Raw genomic sequence first — 9,532 nt, 5'->3', positions numbered from 1 at the left:
TTCGGGGCACTGTGAGAACGTAAATAGAAATGCGTCATCCAAAAGCGAAACCAAGGTGCTTAGCACTTGACCAAGCTGTTTTTTTCAAGACATGCTTTGCTGACTGCTTCGCTATAAAGTCTGTTTCCAATTATCTGATACGTGCAGGAGTTGAAACCGGATTTCCTGTGTCTTAGTAATCATGTAATTGTTGGCACGCGCCTAAATCAAATTACTCCTTCACGTTTTCGTTAAGAGAGTCTTTACCCTCGAATTTGGCGACACTACAAATAACACTTCAGCGATGCCGTCACGAAACAAGGGAAAGAGTCTCAAAAGATATTTCTTCAATTTCTTTTCTTTTCGAGACAATTTGCGAGCAAGATAGCTGCATGATGTGCAAACATTAACTTTCATATACCACGAAATAGAAAAAGTCCCTCAGCGAAATGTACCTATTGCTCTTTTGATGATCTCCAAAATCATTTGAAAGCGTAGTAAGGCGATAAGTGCATCTTGAAAAATTTAACACAGGAAGTTGAAGTTCGTAGGCTGTGCCAGCACAATCCCTGTTATCCCTGTTAACCTGAAGCAATTTCAATTGTACAAAGAATCGAAACACTCCAGTAAGTAGTGGCCTTTTAAGTTAGACGATGACGCCACATGAGTGGGTTAGATTTACTAGTCAGCGTTCTATCGCATTCGTCTGAGTAAACATAATATAAAAAAATATGACGGGAAAAGGAGAACTGAAGTGCTATTTCTTCTGGCTTTTTAGCCGTTTATTCTAGAGTCTAAAAGTTTGCCAAATTAAAATTTCTAAATATGATACAGAGAAAAAGATAGAAACAGCAACGCTTCTCAGCCCCTTCACTCTCAAGATCTCATTAGTAATTCTCCTTACTGCCTGTTATTACAATTATCTTAAGGTAAGTTTGGAGAGTTTTGAATTGGATGAACTAATAATCACCTCATTGATAAAATTTCTTTATTCTCATTACTTGCCAGTTGAAATTGCATTTGAAATTGTAAGAAGAAATTCTGTTTTGGTCACTCACAGGAGTTGAAGGATTAAACGAAGTATTGATTTATGTGCGAAAGTCAGTAAATCATGGAAATATTCCTCCGAAAAATTCTGTACTCTAAACCGTCAGTTGTCCTCCACATGTGTGCAGCAGTGCATCTTCGATGTTTCGTCATAACTCTAAAATCCTGATTGATGAAAATCTAAAATGAGACACTGCATCCAATATGATTCCCTCAATGTGATTGGTGCGCCCTAAATTAGCCAGACTCTGCATACGTAATAAATAGCGTGACCTCAGAAGAAATCAATTACTTGAGACATCCATCGCCGGCGCAGGTTTAAAAGCGTTCAAGGTAGGTTGGTAATCATTTGTTTGATAGAATTGATTTTGTAGCTTTTAAGGTGTGAAGATGAACTGCAGAAGCCTCAATCCTGCCATCGATCAATCGCGGCAACGCTTCAAAGCTGAACCGAGTCGCTTGTTGTTTTACATAGAATCCATTCATTTCGAAACGTGCGACTTTGGTAATGAGTATAATCCCCTTTTCACTCTTTCGGTTTAATACGACGTTCTCATGAACAGTTCCAATGAAGCAATGGAGCATGTCACTTATTGTCGCAAATGGAAATTTCTCCCTGTTTCGATATGACATTTAAATATGGGAAAACCACCGCTCCATATGTAAATAACGACGAGAGCAAAACGCTTACAGTTCAGTTTTCCGGCTTCGGAAGATCAGCTTGATCTTGACCTGGTACCGTTAAGAGAGATCTCTTTAGTCATGAAAGCTTACCTGTTAACCGCAAGATTCTAAAGGAAAAGCACTCAGTGTTTCTCCTGCAGGTGAGCGAAAACGTGCATGAATATTTTCTTCCAAATCAGCTCCATATGAACTTTGATATTAATCGAACTTTCGGGCTTGCAAGACACGGTGAGCTCATAACTCGAGGTGATGTCTCGGGTAATATAAGCACTCTCTCGTCTCCGTTAGGATTTTATATTGTTATAGTGGTATAATATCACGCTTTGCATCTAGCCCACGTTCCTGCGTAAGTTCCATGCCCAATGTCTATTGTCTTGGCGCAATTATCTATCGTGTACAACACAAAACAACAACTCAGCAGAATAATTTTTCATTGTAGCGAGTTTAAAGAGTTTGTGATAGAACCTGTCGAAGCGGAAGTGAAAGTGCTCGGCATGGCGGAATAATGTTTCGTTAAAAATACACCAATCATAACTTTCACCATCGTTTTCCCAGATATCTATGACGATTAATCTTAAAGTTATGGATGATTTGAAGTCGATTATTTAATTTTGGTTTCGAAAGTGCAAGTTCTGTTTTGGGTCATGATTTTGAGGTATTTGGTTTCATCTGGTAGATTCTTTCAATTCAAGATCATCTGCATTTATTGAAATTTGCTCATTGTTTGTGAGACCTTTCAGCCCTTCGCCAGGTAGCCAAAAATATAACAACGTGGCAATTGTTTTCAAATGTGCAGACAAATATTTCCGAGGGACTGCGATGCAATTATTTTAAGACAGTGTTGATCATTCGGTAAGGGCCTTTTCATATAAACAAGACTAAACCATAATAAATTTATGTAAGAGATTTCGGCCAGGTGAGTATAGGTTATTGAGAGCTGAGGTCTAATCGGCCCCCATCTCAGTTCATATTGGAAAATGCAGTTTGGTTGATACGATAAACAAGGAACAATTTTAATAAGCCAGAGTGGTTGTTCTCAAATTGTCGCTATTACATTGTGGTCTAGTTGCGCTGAACACTTGACCTGATGTGCACATCTTCTCTAACAATCTAAACTACTTATGTCCTCTTTTTCTCTTTGGCATCGAAGCTACAGAAACTGCGGTTCCATTGTAGCTATGACTCGACTATATATGATCAGAAACATTTGTGAAGAGAATTTATTTAAAACGTGGACTGCTATCATGATATAACCGGAAACTTTCAGAATGATAAATTATGAATTATAGGCCGCGCTACAACATAAGCTAAATATCTGCCGTAACTGAATATTTGCCATATTAATTCTTAACCTTTCAAAATTTATGTTCGAAGGATGGATAACGTTAATTATCCACTGGATAATTATACGTTGGATAACGCAATACGTTTTGCTGAGATTTACTTGCTCTGGATAGTGAGTTATCCGTTGGATACAGATATATCTATCCTTCGAACAACTTGGCCCTGGATGATACATGTCATTTCTTTTTAATGTAAGCACAAAATCATAAGGATTGCGAGTAATGGAAATGTAGGAAAGGAAATGACGATTGCTCCATAATACTTAAGATTGAACTAAACAGAGACGACACTGACTTTGGGCAACTGAGTAGGGAATATATTCCAATTGCTGAAATCACATAACGTCGATCCAGCGAAGCTTGAGGCAAACAGCACGCCATATGAGAAATATAGAAAAAAGATAAAAAAAATACTTTTGAAAAACACAAGAGTTTTGCTGTATAGAGATCGAATAAAGTTATACTTCGACGGTTACCAACTTAACTGACGTGACTAGACACATTTTTGTAGCCTGGAACTTTTCAATTATTGCATGACTCGATGAAACTTGCAGTGTTTGCGATTTTGTGAAACTGAGAAGGGAATGGATTTCAACAACCAAATTAATACGATGTCCAATATAGTTTGGAGCAAACCGTAGACCATATGAGAAATTAAGAAAATCATTTAAAAAATAAAAGAAATTCAAGAAACTTTCGTTGAGGAGCTCGAATAAAGTTAGTTTTACAGCTTGGAACATTTCCACGATTGCATAACGGAATGAAAAGTGCAGTGGTTGCAAAATCGCGACTTCCGTGTAATGAAAGCAGGACGAAGGAACTCAAAATTATCAGCCAAGCGCGGATAACTGATAATATCCAACACTTATATCATAGTTTGCAGAAGGCTTAATCATTCTTTTTTTCAAATCTCTAACCGTTTCCTGATTCAGCAAATAAATAACCAGGGAAATTTTGCCCCCGAGGCCATATTTAACCATAGGCGGGTAACAAACAGACATTATTGCTCATTTGACATGATGTTGAAAGAAGCTGTTGTTTTTTTGAGCCCTTGACAAGTCATGAAACGTTTTAATTGTTTTTTTTGTCGGACGATCTCAGACAAAATGACCCAGTGAAGATAATTGTGGCCACCAGCCAAATCAATTTTGATTTTAGTCACTCCACTCTTATGCTGGCGATCTATTTTCAGTCGTGACTTTACAAGTTTTGTTGACGGATAAAATGCCAAGTCACGTTTTATAATCGAGGTCATTTATCAAAAAACGTTTCGTCATAGGCATCATAAGCAAACCTGGTAGATAAACTTCACGCAGTTTGCACCTGGAACGTAATTTAAATGATATTCCTTGTCAGTTTTTTTGTCCTTATTGATTCAGGCTCATCTTTTTGCAAAGGGCTTACTTTTTGAGAAATTAAGTGCAAAAATAGCTTTCGTCGCGAGGTATTCTTAAGCGTTGCGAGTTTCTTGTCGAAGCTTATTGCGAAATTAATACGATGCCAAAGCGATTAACCATTAAAAACCTTATGGCCTTACAAACTGAAGAGAATATTAAGAAAAATTATACACTACATGATCGATTATTTTCCAAAATGATCACCACTATCCGCGTATTATAACAGAGAAGACTTTTAATTGTTAAATGTTCCGTTTCCAATTTTATTCATGTCTTCCCTTGAAAACCCACCCCACAAGAGAAAACTCATCGCAGTGAAGGAAAGTGAAGGCAATGGCGAACACTGACCTCACGTCATACGTGATATTCCTTTTGGATTTGAATGCATATGGACAGTTTCACTTCAAACTGTCGTGCGACCTGACTGACAAATGCCACAGCTGAAATAAGAAATCCATCTCAGCTTACCAGGGGAAAGTCAAAGATTCATTGGGTAATTTCCCAACTTAATGGCTCATTTCCAGTTTTATTGATGATGTCTGTAAATTTACTTGATCGACGTTTGCTGAAAGAGGGTACGATTACATGACGCGGGCTGCAAAATCGTGCCATTCTAAGGCAATACTTTTTTGTATGGTGACCAGATGGAACGATCTAAGTCCATGAAATTGGGTAACATAAAATAACAGAGAAAAATTCAAAACAAACAGAAAAGGAAGACAAAAACGCAAAACTAACAAAATTAAATCCATATAATTTTAACAGCCCAGGTTTCGTTCTTCGACGAGATTTACCATTTTTCTTTCTATATATAAAATAATTTGTAATGTCTGACCTGAGCAGTATGCAAGATGCTTGTCACAAAATTACCATGAAGCAGTTTTTCTTGGCAAGGAAAGGACCCATGATATTCTTCATGAAATGCCCATCAAAAATCATAATCTACCTTTGGCGAGATTTTAAAGGTAACCCTTAAAGTGCCGATGTTTGTTAGAATAATTCCATACCTTTATACGCGACAAAGATGATCACGTTTTTTTTAGAGAATGATCGTTATAGAATTATCACAAAAGTGTGTTTATATCACCAAATTGAAGTTTAACTTTGTCGATTATGCGTCTTGTTGTGCAGGTTTTTGATCTGAAATGGGTAATCTGAATTCAGTTTTGCATATCAGATTTAAAGTTTCCTTCCAGACCAGCTCTTTTAGACTTAGCCCATTTAAAAATAACTTTATTGACGAAGGAAAGTTTTTTTTAGAGGTTATTTAACATTGAGAATATTTTGCTCTATTTTTTTCGCCTGGAACTCAATACTGATAATCGAAAGACCCATAATACATAAATTTTCCCTAATAGGTGTCTGAACTCAGTTTTGCATATCAGATTTAAAGTTTCCTTCCAGACCAGCTCTTTTAGACTTAGCCCATTTAAAAATAACTTTATTGACGCAGGAAAGTTTTTTTTAGAGGTTATTTAACATTGAGAATATTTTTCTCTATTTTTTTTCGCCTGGAACTCAATACTGATAATCGAAAGACCCATAATATATAAATTTTCCCTAATAGGTGTCGTTGATACTAATTTTTGCTCACAAGGCACACAAATACTACTCCTGTTATTTTGATAGTTCAATGCAAGCCTGCCAATTAATACTTCCACTCACTTTGTTTCACCCTAAAAAGTCCTGTAATCCTCTCTCAAGAAACAGCTTAATACCAACACTGCTTTGTCAAAGTTTTAGCGAAATGAAGGATGTGATAAGAGTTGTTGGCATCGTCGCGGGAAAACGCAGAACCTTGGAGCTTTCGTGATCGTTTATCCAAAATCTTAAGTCAGTCAAAATACCCTTTCACCACAGGGGTTGTTATTGAGTTCGCGTGCCATTTATTTGGTTGCACGCGTGCCAATTGCCGCATACACGCGCCAAAAACCCAATCAATGCTCTGTTTTTTGAATATTTTTTGAAAAAAAAAAAAGGGAAACAAACAAAATGAAATAGCCGTTTCGTTTCGATGCTACTAATATTCTTTGCATTGAAACTGTCGATTTCGGCGTCACGGAGAGATTTTCGCCGCTGGCATGATATTTTCCGTCGGTAATACCGGTGACTAAATTCAGCCTGGCTTAACTGCAGCTGTATGACAACGTTAATTTGCGTTGAATCAAGGAGGAGGATATTCTTAGTTCTTTAGCTGATCTGTACGTGTAAAAATTTTTGCAACAACTGGAGGAAACTGTCAAGTGAAGTAATCCATTCATTCAAGAGATGAAAGCTTTGAAAATGACATGATAGTAAATGATTAGATGCTGTTTTAGAATCGGGTCATGCACTGAATCATGCACCAGCAAAATAAAATCATGGTAAATGCAAATCTACATGTGTTTACGACAACTTTGGAAGAAGAGGTTCTTTGTTTTTTGGAATAATTGTCACCCGTTGGAATGCTTCCAGATTTCTTATTTGTTTGGTTTTCCTGAACAAAATATTCGCAATTGAAAGCATCTATTGTATTTCGATTGCCCTTTACACCCACACAAAAGATTGTTTTGATGAGATAACATTAAAAAAAAAAGCCCCACTTCATGAAGGAATCTTTGCATATTTTGTCCCACAGTCCTTTAACTGGGAAAATAACGAAAAAACAACAACTCAAGAGTAGAGATTTAGACGGCCCTTCATGACTTGTATTTAATCATTTAAGCTCTAAAACTCTTGAAAATTATTTAAATGAATTAATACGTGAAACATCGACAAACCCAGCGCTGAAAATTGATTTTTCATTAAAGACCTTGACGAGTTTACTGCTTAATTATGCATGAAAACTCGTGATCTCTCTGGCTCGGATATTAAACTCCACGTGACAGGGTTCAAATCAATAGAACGGAATAAGAAAGACAAGCATTCTTTAGTGCTTATTTTTAGTCCAAGTTGTTACAACGAAAGCATTGCCCACGGATTACACGGGGCACAGGGATTAAATTCACGTCTCTTTGCTGAAATTGTAAAGACTTGGTAAGTCTTAATGTATTTCCGAGTACAGAGAAATATCGTGTACAATCGTGTTTTCGACTCTATCAAGGGACAATACTGATATTGTTATCTTTAAAGCCCGTGTTTTATCGTTTTCTCGAAGAAGGCATTCTCAAATCTATGAGGTGTACATTTAATTCTTCGCTTTTGGAGGTTAAATGCAGCGACTCTTCCCTGCAACAGTATTTTGAAATGAAGGCGAACTATTCATGAAATGATATTCACAACAATTTTGTTTTGATATAAAACATCTGGCTCTTTACTGGATAGTTAAATTCACAAACACAGTTCACAATTTTTCCATGCATAATGGTAGAGGTCAGTCAGTACTGTTCAATTTTTCTCAGAGCTGCCTTATACTGAGCTGTTAACAAATTTTAAGACCTCGTGTATAAGGTCTACAGCAATTGGGTCATGTCACGCGACTGTTGATTTTTATGACACTAATTCAATGAAACGATTTGCGGTTTCCTTTGCCGTTTGTAGCAAGAAACCTCTGGAACCGCAACGAAATATTTTTTTTACTTCAGAATTAATTTTCTGGTGAGCAAGTTTATTTTATGTCGTAGGCGTAAACCTCTCACAACATAGCAACGTTTTAGAGTAGTGTGAAAACTGTCGATTCATCGCAAGATTTTCAAACGGAGTCCTAAAAAGCGCAGGAAATCAATTGTAGAGAAGTTATCCGCGTGGTTTAATTTTATCGCGAGTTTTGACCTCTGCATCGGACATTCAAGGTCGTGGGTTAGAAAATAAAAATTTGTATATCTTGAAATAATTTCGCGCATCTATTCAAGTCTACTGAAGAAGCTTCGTTAGTCTGACCTGTTCAGTGCAAATCTCTAAAGATGAAGCGTTTGGATGTTGAAAACCTGGAAGGCGATATAATTTCCTATTTGATCGGTGAGAAAGAGTCTTTTTTTTTTATCTTAGCCCAGCGCTAAAACTAAGGAAATTGTGCCTTTTGTATAGATGCGATCACACTCCTGTTTTTGAGAAAAGTGTGCATGCACGCAATACATCTTAGCAATTTGAGGTGCAGTGAGGTTCTTATGATGGAAAAGGAGTTTGCGCAAAGGCGGTGTATATACAAATGACTCCTGAAAATTTGTCTCACTGGGTTTTCCGAGCTGAAAGTGTTTTTAAAATTCTACGCAGTACACATTTTAGGCAGAGGTTTGTGTGACATCTCAGTAAGGGAATGTCACACACATTGGGTAGCCCCTAGATTAATGGACTGATTGACAGCTTGCCGAGCTCAGCCGGGTAACTGAGTAGTAGTCCAGCTAAATTACCACAATGAATTCGAACGAGACCAGAACCTTTCAAAAGTGTTATTGCGTAGCTATGCTAGAGCCCTGCAGTATTTTAGTCTTGAAGAATGGTACACGATATCAATTCGGCTTGACCCTTCACACCCTAACATCAGTATGCATATTCTCCATAATATTTTTTAAACATTTTCCAAGGTGTTGATAGGGAGAATTTGTCTAATAATTGAGAGCTTCTTTAGTTGGGGATCATTTCCTTTAATTCTCGTGACCTCAATATTTGATTCGTGGGTGATATTGTAAGGAGAAATTTGATGGTAGTTAAATAGCAAACACAGAATTTAATCATAAACCAAGAGATAACTTCCATGACTAACTGCGGAAATATCAAAACGGTTTGCCAAGGAATGAGAAAATTAGGAATCTCAGTATCACAAGCCGTGAGGTGGAATTAATTTTCACCAGAACAGCTACCTAATTAGAGGAACGTTTTTAAACTCGCTCAAACTTTTCCGGACTTTGCCCTCCCTGCAGCGAACTTTTCATCAAAGCTTATTGACTAATGGTGTTAATTGTAAGAAATGATGTTTACTCAGACTGTGGACGATTATCGTGTTACCGACTGTAACCTTTATACTGTATAGTATGTGAATTTGGTATTAAGCTGCTACTCGATGAGAAGTTAATAATGGTTGAGCGCTCCTTTATTGCAGTTACTCAAGGCCCGACGTCGGTAAATGTCACACCCTAGGAATAAACAGATTATTCTAAATTATAT

General features: G+C 37.1%; 1 protein-coding gene across 4 annotated transcripts in view; it reads left to right on the top strand.

The window, feature by feature from the left end:
* Window positions 1–1,320: 1,320 nt before the first annotated feature.
* The window catches only part of LOC131777817 (tumor protein p73-like), a 45,462-nt gene continuing 37,250 nt past the window's right edge, over window positions 1,321–9,532 (top strand). The window contains exon 1 of one of the 4 annotated variants that reach the window (XM_059094163.2): window positions 1,321–1,359. The gene's annotated coding sequence lies outside the window, so the exon portion shown is untranslated. Of the gene's footprint in view, window positions 1,360–7,324; window positions 7,466–9,532 lie in introns of those variants that run through there. The other 3 variants (XM_059094160.2, XM_066159136.1, XM_059094161.2) reach the window with 3 other exon arrangements.

The sequence above is a fragment of the Pocillopora verrucosa genome, chromosome 12 (genome assembly GCF_036669915.1).
Source record: "Pocillopora verrucosa isolate sample1 chromosome 12, ASM3666991v2, whole genome shotgun sequence".
Lineage (NCBI taxonomy): Eukaryota > Metazoa > Cnidaria > Anthozoa > Scleractinia > Pocilloporidae > Pocillopora > Pocillopora verrucosa.
This window is presented reverse-complemented; position numbering and strand designations above follow the sequence as displayed.